This window comes from Gymnoscopelus braueri, assembly GCF_963280865.1.
Source record: "Gymnoscopelus braueri genome assembly, chromosome: 8".
NCBI lineage: Eukaryota > Metazoa > Chordata > Actinopteri > Myctophiformes > Myctophidae > Gymnoscopelus > Gymnoscopelus braueri.
The window spans coordinates 192,015-207,328 of record NC_137609.1 but is presented as its reverse complement, the minus strand read 5'-3'; the positions used below and the strand labels follow the sequence as shown (position 1 = coordinate 207,328).

The window sequence follows — 15,314 nt, the reverse complement described above, 5'->3', positions numbered from 1 at the left end:
ACACCCTGTAGTAACTCTGAGGACCCCCTAGGGGTCCCGGACCCTCTGTTGAAGACCTCTGCTTTAACACATCTTATACTTGAGCTCATAGCACGGCACTCGGCGCTAGTCGATCTGCTATATTTTTGTTTTAACAATCTTGAACATTTTTGCAAATCATTGAATGTATGTTTTTACGTCAAATCTTTGCTTTGCCTAGACTTGAGTTTAAATGCATATATATATTTATTCAAAGATTTACGCTTTTTTTTTAATCTTCAAAAAATAGAAGATCTACAAGCTCTTCGCGCGGCACCGAGTTCCGCGCTATGAGCTTGTATATCTGCTATTTTTTTAATAGCCAAAGAAATCTTAAGTGACACAGATGCGTTCCCTGTCTTAATGCGTTAAACAACAAGAAAAGACAAGTTTTAACAAAATGTTTTGACCAAATAATAACATTGGATTTGCTTCTTCTTCTTCTTGTATCCCTCTCCACCACTTCTACCAGGCGCCTGCTTGAAGTGGTCAGAGATGGCAGCGCTGACCAGGTTTCTCCATTGTCTCTCTGAATGTCTTCTGCAGTCAAAACAATGACAAATAACTCTCAGACTGACAGTAGACATTACAGAGGTTATCTAGTATATGTCAGTCACACATGTACAACGTGAATAAGCAATCAACAAATAACTAGCACTGACAAAGTTATTTTTACCATTGATGACAGATAGAAGGCAGTGCTTTTGAAAGCTCTCTCCTGCTGTCCATGCAAGTAGAAAGGACTCATCAGGCCATTGGTGAAAAGTCTGAAACAAAAAGAAAACGTGAAGCTAAATTGCAAAAAGAAAAACGGCACACTCTGCCAACCTGCAATGAAGACAATTATGTTGATATGAAACAGAAATAATACACTAACACAGTGGAAAGTGATAAATAATACTTCCATTCTTACTTTTCTCCGACATGGGAAACTGAAATAAACAAACCATGTGACAGTCTGCCTGTGATTTAGAATGTGAGGCTATACGTTGGCTGGTGTAGATCTTAATAAACAACATTACTTGTTTTCAAGTTCAACATCATTATCTCTCCCCAATTAAACTTTTGCCAGAGTAAGATGACTTCCAAACTTTATCAAAATGTACCTTTTGGAATCCTGTGACTTTCTCCTGGGAGTTCTGATAAGATTTCCTGTTGGTGAAAGACAAGGTAATTAGGCTACATGTCATACTTGCAACATCACCATTGAGGATGACTGTTATAGTCAATTGAAAGGTGGAGTAGAGTCCAGACATTTTCTTGGCCCAGATTACGGCTTCACTGTTGGGGGAGAGAAAACCCCCATTGAAACCCATTTTGCTCACTGCTACAGTCAATTGAAAGTTACCTTGTGTATTTCTGGATCTGATTTGGACCGGTGTGTAGCTTCAATGTTCTGCTGGGTGTGAAAACACATTGAAATTACACCTTCTTACACCATCAAGTCATGTATGATATATGCTGTGCTTTATCCACATTTTCATTGTGGAGTCCTAGTTTGTTCTGTTCAGGAGTAAGGCCCCCACAGTAGATGTACTGTTGTTGAAATACATAATATATTTTAATACATTTTTATTCTAATCTTCCGGCTAAACGTTCTGTTACACTCATTTTTTCTAGAGGACCTAAAGCATAGTAGTAGTAGTCCCAACGATAATACAGGCGGGTAAACAAACAAACAGAAACTGTCAAAATGTATTTAAAATGTTAATCATTCATGTACAGTCACCTTGTGCAGTTCTTCCTCTTTTACGGCTGACCGGAGTTTTGTCAAGATCTACAGCAGAAAACGAAATGAAGGAATTAGAAAACTCTTAAGGTTTTGTTTTGACATTAATACTGATACAGGCTGTAATTTCCATCTACAATATTCGTCCGTGTCCAGCCGGGACCAGCTAACTCCATTTTCATAAATCAACGCTATTGAACCCCCTCTACATCTGTGTAATTTTTTTTAAAATAATAACATATGAAAAGTATTAAAAAGCGCCTCTGACGAAAACTCCTAACTCCATTGGACCCTCAAACTGTCCGTCAAAAACAAACAACTCCCCCCTCCTCTCAGGCTCTCAGAGAAGCTCTGCTCTGTATGAGGCAGACAGGGAGAAGATTTTTCAATGCTTTTGGGAGAACATAAACTGGGAAGAGAAGAGAATGTATGTGCAAGGTTTGATAGATTTCACCCCAGTAAAGAGGAGAAGGGTGTCTTCACAAAGGTCATCTGCTCGTGTTTTCTTTTTAAATGTTAATGGACAGAGAATGAGTGTGTGCAGGAGTTTGTTTCAAACATCTCCAAGAGCTCAAGGAGATCATGCCAAAAAACTTTCACAGCTTTTATGACAATCTAAAGCACTAAGAAACATCCACCACACACACACGCAACACAACACACAACAGTGTGATAATAAAATGTTGATAGGTATATGATAGGTAAATTCAACCGTGGTTGTTATTGTTAGTGCAGTAGGCTACAGATTTGATAGGCTACAGATTCTATTTTTCATGAATGTATTTTGTATTTATATGCCATTTATTTATTGTTGGTGTGCCATGATTACTTTTGTTAAATACATGATTGAGTATTGAGGCAGAATTGTTTGTTGCACTCAACTGTAGAAGAACAACAGTGGTAACAGTTAGATCCATGGTTGTTTACAATGCATGTTAAAGTTGTTTAAGTACAGAATTCAGCTTGATCTATACTTAGTATATGAGGATGGCGCTCACCATAAATAGCTGATCTCCAAGCTCACAATGCGTTGTGATGTGTTGTGAGCTTTGAGATCCATTGCCAGCTGTTCTTATCAATGATGGACAAAACCTCCTAACTCCACTTGCGCTGGATTTGTGTTTGGACAAAACTCCTAACTCCACTTGAGCTTGATTTGGGTAAAGTGGTGATAATATAATGACACATGCAAGTATCTGATAATATATAAAGTCACAATACCAAGTTTGGTGAGGCAGTATTGCTTTGTTTTAAAAATATAAGGTTTTCTTCATTTTCTGAAAAATTGATATTTTGTTTTTCATTTCCTGAACAATTACCATTTTGGATTTAGCTGGTTCCGGCCGAACAGCAGAGATACATATATTTAACATTGGGCTTAAATCAATTAACATAGCATTTAAATTTACCTGGTGTTGAGGTGTGTAGAGGGGCTGTCAAAACTGTCTTAGCTATGGGCACTGGGCAGTGATTCACCTGGGGAGGATAATTAGGCCAGATGTATATTATTGTAATGAACGAATATGACAATACTCCCAAAATAAAAAGGACAAAATAACAAACAAATCTAACAGCCCAGCTCCCACCAGCATGGGGTTATCTATAGCTTTAAGCCAGTCATCAGTCACCTGTATCAAAGCAGTAGAAGTAGAGTGACCAGCTCTATAGGCATGTTGAGAATATGTTGCAAGCTTGTTTGAAACAAAACAAGCTTGAATTTGTGAATGCACCAACTTGTCCATGATTTTGCTCAAGAGCTTAAATACTTATAGGTCTAGGTATAACCTAGATATATAGGAATAACCTTAGCCTCCTTCCACATCTTTGGACATAGACCAACATCCAAACATCTATTAATAATAAGAAAGATAGGAGATGCTATATTCTCAGCACTTTAACACCCATATTATCTAGACCTTACTATCATAATAGTCAGGGGATATTAGCAGAAAGATTTCCAATCTTGGAATAAATTCCTTACCAAAAAAAATCTTCACCAATGTGTTTGTAAAGGTGTCTAGTAACACATCTCACAAAGACTGAAATTCAGTTTCCCTAGGAGAATTGTTGACAGCTGCTGAAAGTTGGGGTACCCACCATTTCCCTGCATTTCCATGCAGGGCAAAAAAAATCTAATTTTAATTCTGTTTTAAGTAGCATGTGAGGGGTCAAACTAGGGTGTTTTTATGATTCTGAATCCATTGCAAGCATTTGTTTTGCACCAAAACCACTCCTTGGGCTAAAAACAGCCCAATCTCAATGGGCTTTTTACACAAAAAGTATACCTGGACAAGGATGGCTATGGCCGTTTTTAATTAATATACTTATAATTAAATCATATGTTTAAATAACATATGTTTGACATAGTTTGACCCCTCACATGCTACTTAAAACAGAATTAAAATTAGATTTTTTTTTGCCCTGCATGGAAATGCAGGGAAATGGTGGGTACCCCAACTTTCAGCAGCTGTCAAAAATTCTCCTAGGGAAACTGAATTTCAGTCTTTGTGAGATGTGTTACTAGACACCTTTACAAACACATTGGTGAAGATTTGTTTTGGTAAGGAATTTATTCCAAGATTGGAAATCTTTCTGCTAATATCCCCTGACTATAAGGAAGAGAGCAGAGTAACTGCTCCACAAATAGTTGCAAGGAGTTGCAGTCATTGTCGTGGAATAGCCAGATAGATATAGATAAAATGTGACAAAAGTCAGCAGTTTGCCACTTCTAGACATCACCTAGATTGAGAGCTGTAAATAAATGTAAATAGGCTACTGATTGATTTAAACAATATATTCAACACATGGCCCAACTCAAGGAAAGGTTAATAATGTTGTCTTACTAGTGGTGAGAAATAGCTAGATAAATTGTTTTTAAGGCCAGTTACATGTGAAAATCACGGGAAAAAAAATTACCTGTGGCGTTTCATCTGATAGCACCATTATTATTGTTGTTCTTTGTCGGTTTTACTGGTACAGGTCGTTCAAAAAAATAAAGAAAAAATAATACATTAATCAAACATTCCACAAGGTTCTGTAAAGTCTTAACTCCAGATTAAACATTACACATATAAACGATTATTTTATTGTTAAAGTATTAAAAATTGTATTTAAACTCAAGTGATTGTACTTCGTTACGGTCCACCAGTAAAAAACATTGAATTGTGTTTGGGCAGAAGCTAGCTGGTAGCTAGTTGGCTAATGCTAACTAGTACTGTACATGACCAACTAACTATGTCAACACAAATAAACATCTCCTTCAAATAATGTATCCTTTAGCACTCACCTATGCAGTGTACTGAGTTCAGAATTAATGTTTTTTGCAATTCTGTTCTTTCTAGTCTCTTCTGTTCAGTTTTCCGCTTGCCTGTAGAACGCGTTGCTGACTTCCGTGTTGTTACGAGACCTCTCCAGGGGTTGCCACGTCTTGTGAGACCGCAAAGCAAAACCAATGTTGCCAAGTCTCGTGAAAGAAACAAGCAAAACGACCTCCAAACCCAATCTGCGGTTTACTGTAGAAAGTCTAGTGATGCGAGGTTAGCAGTTTACTGCTTGGCTTTCACTCGTTCTTCTGTATTTTATATTAGCCTATCACCATTAGTGCAAACTGCCTTTATTTGTTATATTTATACATATTAAAAATAAATATTTGCATATTATCACCATTATGCAAACTGCATTATTTCGCTGTAATAGTATTTCTAAACATATTAGCATCCTAATATGTACGTTTTCAAAAAACATGACTACAAAATTTAATTAATTTAATGATTTAAATATGGTCTAAATCTAAACGTTGATATATAGTTTTGATTTAAACGTCTAGATCAAGGCTAAATCTAAACTATACTGTATATTGATCAATAGTGACAATAGTGAGATATAATAATTTCTGAACCTAATGTTAGCACCCTAAAATAAAGATTTTCAAACAACATGAATAAAAAATAAAAGTTTAGAAATGGTCTACATTTGAACGTTGATATATAGTTTTGATATAAACGTCTAGATCAAGGCTAAATCTAAACTACTGTATACTGTATATTGATCAATGGCTATTCAATTTATTTTGGTCCAATATTTGGAGATCAGTTATGCAACTTACAGTTGTTTTTTTTTATCAATATTTATGGAATAATTGTTTAAATTCAATCGGCTAGATTTGGTCTAGATATAGACCGAATCTAGACCATCTAATTTAGGTCTACAAAAAAAACGAACGTCTAAAAAACGACTATGGCTCACTGGGAAGTCAAGTTAAAGTTTAAGTGGTAAAAAAACATCTGAATGTTTTATTTCTGCATTTTGTTTAGTTTAAATGGACCTGGGGCCTGTTTCACTAAAGCAGAATTAAATAAGCCTGGATTTAAGCCAAATCCAGGTTTGACAAAGTCTGATCAGTACAGCCTGGTTTATTCCATTCCACCAACGCCACTCCAGGCTGAGAAGGAGTGACTGTCAGCCATTTTTTATAATCTAAAAGAAATCTGGAATATATTATCAAACATCTAACAACAATATGAACTATAGTGTTAACAGAGTGACAATGACATGTCAAATGAGTCATTGTGAAACAATTCTGATTCATGGTCACACACTATTTCAGTAATATAATTAAATTGATTATATCTTATAGTATTTATTTCATTTTATTTGAATGCAAGGTAATTAAATTGAGTCCATATACAAACATAGGTGTTGAATTAACTGTGGAAAAAGTATTTGGTTTACGATTGGAGTCATTGAACTAACAGCTATTTCACAAAACTTGAAGAACAAGGCACTGGATTAATAAAGCGTTAAAGGGTTAACTGGCTAAACTAATGTGGCAAGATAATTCAGCTTTCATGAAACCCGATTCATGGCTAATCCTGGATAAATTAAGCCAGGATAGCTGTTAAATCCAGGCTTAACCCCTAATTCTGCTTTCGTGAAACAAGCCCCAGGTCTTACACCATGTGGTGGATGCTCGCCAGCCTTGTTTTTCGAAAGTGTAATTGTTTTAATTAAGATGTCTTTATTGTTTTCATACTATGTTCTTTGCTTGTTTTCACAATGTATTACTTGTTTTATTCTGCTGTTCTTATTTTCAATATTATTTATACTGCTGTTCTTATTTTCAATATTATTGCAAAGCAGGGTCTTCGGTGGCTATAGCCACCAATGTTTTATCCAAAGCCACCAATAAAAAAATTAAAACATAAATAAATAAAACAGCAGATAGCCCCCACAATGCATTATAATTATGATCAAAATACAGAACACTACATTCATTACCTCAACAGTCAAGGTCAGTGTGTATAGGGCAGGGACACCTGACGCATGGCAGGAGTACACAAGCCTTATGTTGGAACCACAATATGAAGGTATAATATTTACAAAGGCTACATTACTCCACGTACCTCAGGTTAGGTGAGGTTTAGCCTCAATCTCCAGGCTTTTATTGTTTAGTTTTGCTAAAAAATAAAAGCCGGGAGGAGCGCGTCGGTGTACCCGGTATAGGAAGTGTTTCATCCAGAGTGCAGTGGGCGTCGCTCGTAATGTTGCGTTAACGGGGCGGGGGTTGACGGACAGATCGGTGAACCAATGGGATCAGGCGCAATCTCTCCGTGCCTCTATACACCCGCCCTTCTATACACGAAAACAGGAGCGCTAGTGCAGCCTAGGTGAGGTTTGGCCCCAACATCAAACAGCCTTTTGACCTTTGATCCTCAACCTCAACACTGAGGAATAGAGAGGAGGGCGCCTGAGGAACATGGGACCATTACTGTACAAATAAATACAACGGTCTAAAACAAATCCATTGCCTACCTTGCTCAGACAAGCCAGCGCAGACAGAGAGAGACAAACAGAGAAGAGGGAATGAGCACCAGGCTTTATAGTAGGAGGGAGGGGGTAATCAGTGACTACTTACACCTGAGGAGTTGCGGGCGTGGACACAGAACTCTGAATGGAGACAGGTCTCCCTCACACACACACACACACACACACACACACACACACACACACACACACACACACACACACACACACACACACACACACACACACACACACACACACACACACACACACACACACACACACACACACACACACACACACGTATATACATATAGTTACTGTCGGGTGGAAACCTTGTATATTTACAATAGTAGACCTATAAGCGCACAGCGTGATACGTTATAAGCTTGTAGATTAGCTATTTTCACGACTTGTGACACTCATGTATGATGAAGTAGGGCATACGAGAAAAAACAAACAAAAAAACAAACATAAAAAGGTGAAGTATGGATACATGAGGTTTGTGCCTGACAGTAAACAGTAGGAGCGTGTCTGTCCCATGTCCTACTGGGGACAGTAAACAGTAGAAGCGTGTCTGTCCCATGTCCTACTGGGGACAGTAAACACTAGGAGCGTGTCTGTCCCATGTCCTACTGGGGACAGTAAACACTAGGAGCGTGTCTGTCCCATGTCCTACTGGGGACAGTAAACAGTAGCGTGTCTGTCCCATGTCCTACTGGGGACAGTAAACACTAGGAGCGTGTCTGTCCCATGTCCTACTGGGGACAGTAAACAGTAGCGTGTCTGTCCCATGTCCTACTGGGGACAGTAAACAGTAGGAGTGTGTCTGTCCCATGTCCTACTGGGGACAGTATACAGTAGTAGCGTGTCTGTATGGATCAGGGTATCATTGTCGGATGTTGATTACGCAACACGAGGGCACCGCCGCTCTGTTGCCAGATCCCAGCACTCCATGCTGCCACATAACCAGTGGTGTAAAGTAACTAAGTACATTTACTCAAGTACTGTACTTAAGTACAATTTTGAGGTATTTTTACTTTACTGGAGTGTTTCCAATTTTCAGTACTTTTACTCCACTACATCTCAGAGGCAAATATTGTACTTTTACTCCACTACATTTATTAGAAAACTTTATTTACTTTGTAGATTTTGATTGTTTACAAAACATTACCCACTTCAGCCCTATATACATTTCAGCCATTTTAAACTAGCAGATCTACAAGCTCACAATGTGTCGTGATGCGACGCATTGTGAGCTTGCAGATCTGCTGGTTTAAAAAGATTGTTATACATGTTATACTATTATTTGAAAACGTGTGCAATGGGACATTCTGCATATTGAGTACTTTCCACTTTTGGTACTTTAAGTACATTTTGTTACTAATACTTTTGTACTTTTACCCAAGTACATTTTGAATTCCGGACTTTTACTTGCTTATTCCATTGTACAACTGCATGTTGTTACAAACAGTGAACCGTTTCTAAAGGAAATGAACTGGCTTTTGAACAGCAAGCTGTTGCCAAGAAGCATAGCTGTAATAGAGAAATAATCTGTCTGTCTGTCTGTCTGTCTGTCTGTCTATCAGTGGTGTAAAGTATATGTACTCAAGTACTGTACTTAAGTACAATTTTGAGGTAGTTTTTACTTTACTGGAGTATTTTCCAATTTTCTGTAGTTTATCTACTTCTACTCCATTACATCTCAGAGGCAAATGTTTTACTCCACTACAATTATTTCAAAACTTTAGTTACTAGTTACTTTGTAGATTTTGATTATTAATACAAAACCACTTCAGCCCTATACAAATTTCGGACATTTGAAAATAGCAGATCTACAAGCTCACAATGCGACACATTGTGAGCTTGTAGATCTGCTATTTTCAAATGGCCGAAATGTATATAGGGCTGAAGTGGGTAATGTTTTGTAATCTATCAAAATCTACATAGTAACTAAAGTTAAAAGTAACGAAACATCTACAAACAAAGTAACTAAAGATCTGCTATTTTCAAAAGATTTGTATGGATTTTACACATTTGAAAACTTGTGAAATGGGACATTCTGCATAATGAGTAATTTCTACTTTTGGTAGCCTACTTTAAGTACATTTTGATACCAATACTTTAGTACTTTTACTCAAGTACATTTTGAATTCCGGACTTTTACTTGTCGGGGCGCGCTCTCACCAAAAGTTGGCTGGCCTCTGTTAAACGCAGGTTGTGCGCGGCCACAGTTTTTTGCAGCCAGCGGATTAAAAAAAAACGCTGTGACGCACCTGTCACTCACATTCAAGACCGTCCCCGTAGCCTGCACCGCCTTCTGCCTTGAGCACCATGTTGCTTCCTGAGTCTTGGGACGGTCCGCCTTCGACTCACCCGATTGGACAGAGGGAAAAAATCAGCTCCTGCCTCCAGCAGTTTTATGCTTCCAATGGACAAGTCGCGTAGAGCAGATAAACGCAAGGTCTGCGCGACAAGCGGAAAAATCCGCTCTTGCGTGAATCCACGCATTTACATTGACAATGCATTGGCAGATTCTGCCCCAGAGGTAAAATAAAAGTGCGGTGAGAGCGCGCCCTAACAGAGTATTTCTACGTTGCAGTATTGATACTTTTAACTAAGTGAAACATTTGAGTACTTTTTCCACCACTGGTGTCTGTCTGTCTGTCTATCTATATCCATCCATCCATCCATCCATCCATCCATCCATCCTAGCTTTAATTAACACTTGATCCACGATGAAGATTAATACATCTTTATTTTGCTCAGAGAACAACAAACAAGAAACAAACAACAACTTTATCAACTCTTCAGCAGTGTGCGTCATACAAGTTCAATACATCACAAACGATCAGTTAGTTATGTTTCTGTTTCTCTATTTTATGCATGAAATGTACAATTATTTAGAAGCAGAATAAAAGCTAAATAAATGCAAAGGCAAGCATTAAAACGAGACAAAAATAACATCAACAGCATGATAGGTAGCAGCAGTGTGATTGTGTTCAAAGCTGCAGTGTACAATATTAAATGGTCCAACACTGACACCTAGTGGTGTTTCTCAGTCATTTCAGTCTTTGCTAGTGGAGCTAAACTGTCTCTGCAGTGGCCAGTCCTCATTTCACCAAAACATGTCGGGCAGAAATCTCTTATCTCCATATTCTAACTGTTTGTGTTTTTTTTTGTAAATTAACGCCCTACTTGATCATACTACAGTGTCACACAAAAGCATCAAAAGTATCAGATCTACAAGCTCGAAACGTGGTGCGAAGCGATGCGTTCTGAGCTTGTAGATCTGCTACTGCTTTTGAATTTCAATCCTGAAAAGTAACAGTCTTGGACATGTGAGGTTTCCACCCGACAGAGACGATATACTTTTATTATTATTTTACCAAGAATGAGACCTAAATTTTGGTCAAAATATGACAAAAAGAAGAAGGAAAAAAATATATAACTTTGGCCTTTTTTGTGCATAATTGCATAATACCTTTTTGTAGCTTTTCATTATTAATTAAACACATTTAATGTCAATTAATTATCAAGGCTTTTGTCATGACGAGGTAAATGAGGGTCATTGCATAAATACTTTTTGCACCCTTGATATACCAGTGGTTCCAATTACTATTACAATATAAGACTATTCAAAAAGGGATGTTTTAAATGTACTATACCAGTACACAGATATACAGTATGTCATGTGTCTATGTGTCTGTGTATCTTTTACTTAACTGTAACCAGGCCTTCAGTAGTCATATCATTATTTGAACCATTCATTTCAAAGCGGTCATAAAGGCTGCTATTCCTTTATGGCGAAGAGCAGAAAACCACTGAAAGTGTTCCTTTTTTGTTTATCATCATAAAGTCTATAGTCTTTAGGGAGACGCATGGAGACGACACTCCCCTTCTCCAGCTGTAGAATCACTCCGTTTGATATGAAGGTAGAGTCATCAGCTATCTCTGCATTGCACACGATCATCTCGTCATCGTGGTAGAGGCTTACTCCCATCCATTGTCCTTTGCCGTAGACCCAGTGGTACGCAGTGAATCTGAAGTCGTAGACTCCCTTGACTGGTGCTGTGAAACAACCTGCGTCAGAAAAGAAACACTTGTTTATACAGTGACACTATAGACCAGTGGTTCACAAACGTTTTAGTTCGAGACCCAAAAGAGACACTTTATGTCTCCCCGGCCGGGACCCAAACAACTAGTGAAAATAGCAGATCTACAAGCTCACAACGCGTCGCGTTCATGGAATTTCTTAGATTTTGTTATTTATTAATTAAATTCTTTGATAAATATGTACTATATTATTATTTATGAAACATTTTGAGGGATTTAAAAATATATATATATTGAAATAATAATAATAAATAAAACAAAATGTAGGAAACAATAAATAAAGGGTATTTAGTCACGACCCACAAATGGGTCCCGACCCAGACTGTTCTTGGATCAGTGTTCATTTTGACGACTAAAACTATGACCAGAAAGGTTTGTCGACTACTTTTTTTTCCACTGACGAAAACTAAATAAAAACTAAGCTATGAAGACAAAAGCTATGACTAAATAAACAGACAAATAAGACTAAAACTAGACTGTTTTGTACATGCTTATAAAATCAATAAAAAATGGTTCACAAAAGAAACAAACAAAAAAATTGACTAAAAGTCAAACATTTCAGATGACTAAAATAAGATTAAAACTAAATGGAATTGTATAAAAAATACAACAACTAAATCAAAATTGAGAGAGAGAGACCCCTCACCCCTCCCATCCTCCCCATACCTGTATCTGGGTTGTAGCCCTGGCCGTTGTTAGTGATCACTGTTTTGTAGATCAGTGGAGTTTCGGTGCCGAAGGGTCCGACGCGAAGGTCGCCTCCGGCTGGTTCATTCAAACTTGCACAGAAAGCAACGTTTGGCTCTTCTGTAAGTACAGAATGAAAAGACAGTGACATTTAATTGTATAAATCAATAACAATAGTAATTTTGCTTATATGCAAGTGAAAATGTGTAGCCTAAAGGGGCGTGTCCGCAGAGAACGCCTTTTGAGCTGAGGAGTGCTTTGGATATCATGTCCATAGTGCTCACACACAGTGTGGATATCATGTCCATAGCGCTCAAACACAGTGTGGATATCATGTCCATAGCGCTCACAAACAGTGTATATATCATGTCCATAGCGTTCACACACAGTGTGGAAATCATGTCCATAGTGCTCACACACAGTGTAGATATCATGTCCATAGTGCACACACAGTGTGGACATTTTCTGGGCGGGGCTAAACACCTCACCTGATGACAGGCTCAGGTGATGTCATCAGAGTCACTGATGGCATAATTCCTAACTATGCCAGTCTTCTGCCAAGGTAGATTTTTTTCCACATACTTAACAACTCATTTGCTGGGTGGTTTAAAAAATATTATTCTGTGGTCTGACACAAAATTAATACATAATACTGCTTGTAGGCCTACTCATACTGGGTCAGAGTACTTCCTGTTTACAGGACAAGCCCCTTGTCAAGATGTAAACAATGTGAGAATTGTTTCAACGATCAGGGCCAAATCAAGTATGACATCCGTTTGGAGCTCAGGGTTGCAAAGGGGCATGGATATTAATCACTTAGACCCTCTACACTTAAGTCAACTGGACCTGAGTTGTCTCTGTACTTGGACAATTTTTTTCTGTCTACACCAAATCTCAAAAATATTTACAAGCTCACAATGCATCTCGTTGTGAGCTTGTAGATCGGCTATGTTTTGGCAAATGCCCCCTCCCTCCAGAATATGAATGCTGGGGTTCAAGTGGTTAAATATCAACAACAAGCTCTTCTATGAACTCACCTGCAATCGTCTTCTCCATGGCTGCCAGTTTGGAAGATAGTGGCTTCAAAGTCTTCTCCATGTCTGCCAGTTTGGCAGTTAATGGCATCATATCCTCCACCGTCTTCTCCATGGCTTCCAGTTTGTAAGTTAGGACTGAAACCAGTAGGGATAAAGATCACTTTAATTTAGGACTGAAACCAGCAGGGATTGACAATGGTGAAAAATAGTCACTGAATTAATTTGACTTTGGTTGATGTAATCAGCATAGTATGATCTAGCATCAGGAGTTCTCCTTAATGCTATGCTACTGTAGCGTGTATTTTCCTCATTTGAACGAGTAAACGATGTGATGTCAACACCTTAAAACCGCATTTGTTTCTGTAAGTTGTTTATATTTTACTTAAGCGTAGATATCGTGCTCCCGTTCACACGAGGGAAAATATACGTGTACAGTCCCATAGCGTTAAGGAGAAGTCCTAACGCTATGGACCAGAGCTAAGCATGATCCATATTTACTTTACCTGCATTAGCTCTCTCCAAACCAGCCGTTTTCTCTTTTTCGTTTCTCAGCTCCCCCCTCATCTCCACCACCATGTCTCTGAGCTCCTTCAGCTCCTTCCACATGTCCATGCCTTGAGACAGAGCAGCAGACAGACAGAATATCAACACAGACTTTTTTTCTGTTAGCAGTACAGTTAAACTGCGTCCCTCTCTCTATCTCTCTGGTTGAATAGAGCTATCTTATCAGTTGGAAAGTGTTGGTCTATAAATCAAAAACAACTCTCTTATCAGTAGGAAAGAACACCGTGACCACACGAAAGGCCAACTTCTGAGGCAACTCTGTAATTCAACTTTTTGAACAACTGATTGTTCAAGATTAGTTAGTCAAGTGACTTATCACTTAGTCATCATGTTAACACACTCCTGAATGTCAACAAAGGCAGCAGTGAAAGATAGTCCAATGTTTTTAAATCTGAATGATTATCCACTCCCTTCCTTCTCCTTTAGTTTACTTTAGATCTTCCTCTTTTTGTATTAGGGGCATCAAAATACTCTTAAGTAAGCATATCATCACCCACTACACAAATGCATTTATGTAATTAGGGGCAGAAGAATAATCTTCATAGCAATATTCATTAGCTCATGGAGGCAAATGTTGTACCTTTACTCAACTATAATTATTTGCATTTTTTAGTTACTAATTACTTTGTAGATTTTGATTATTATTACACAACCGCTTCAGACCTATATACTGTATACGTTGTCAATTTGAATATATCAAATCTACAAGCTCACAACCTGTTGCTTTGCGATGCGTTGTGAGCTTAGATCTACTACTATTTTCAAAGAATTTTTATACATTTTATACATTTGAAAACTTGTGAAATGGGACCTTCTGCATAATTAGTACTTTTACTTTTGGTACTTTAAATATATTTTGATGACAATACTTTTACTCAGGTAAATGTTGAATATCAAACTTGTAACAGACTACTACAAAAGGGTATTGATACTTTTACTTAAAAACAAGTAAAACATGTGAGTACTTCATCCATCACTGCAATTCAATTATTTTAAATTCAATTCAATTCAATTCAATTCAATTCAATTCAATTCATTTCATTTCAGTTCAGTTCAGTTCAGTTCAATGTGATCGTGTCTAGAGTCCTTACCTGTCTCAAGTCCTGATGAATCCCCGTCTGTAGAAATGCCAATGTATTTGAATGGAATGCAATTTAAATGTAATTGTTGAATGACAAACAGTCACACGTAGTGTCAGCTGGGAGCGGTTACTATATACTGACATAACATGTGTTTTGTGTCCTGCTTATATACAGAGACCAGCTGGGAGGAGACGCACAGGTAGAGAAGTGTGCCTGATAGCATTGGCCAGCCTCAACAAAGCCAATCAAACAAATGATTGGATCCTTTGATCACAAGTT

General features: G+C 37.9%; 1 long non-coding RNA gene across 1 annotated transcript; it reads right to left on the bottom strand.

Moving 5' to 3' along the window:
• Positions 1-363: 363 nt before the first annotated feature.
• LOC308090523 lies at positions 364-1,550 on the bottom strand. Its single transcript, XR_013933632.1, has 4 exons — positions 1,367-1,550; positions 1,125-1,170; positions 695-785; positions 364-558 (listed from the first exon to the last, which is right to left on the bottom strand). It is a non-coding gene; the product is annotated as an uncharacterized lncRNA (long non-coding RNA).
• Between the last annotated feature and the right edge of the window lie 13,764 nt (positions 1,551-15,314).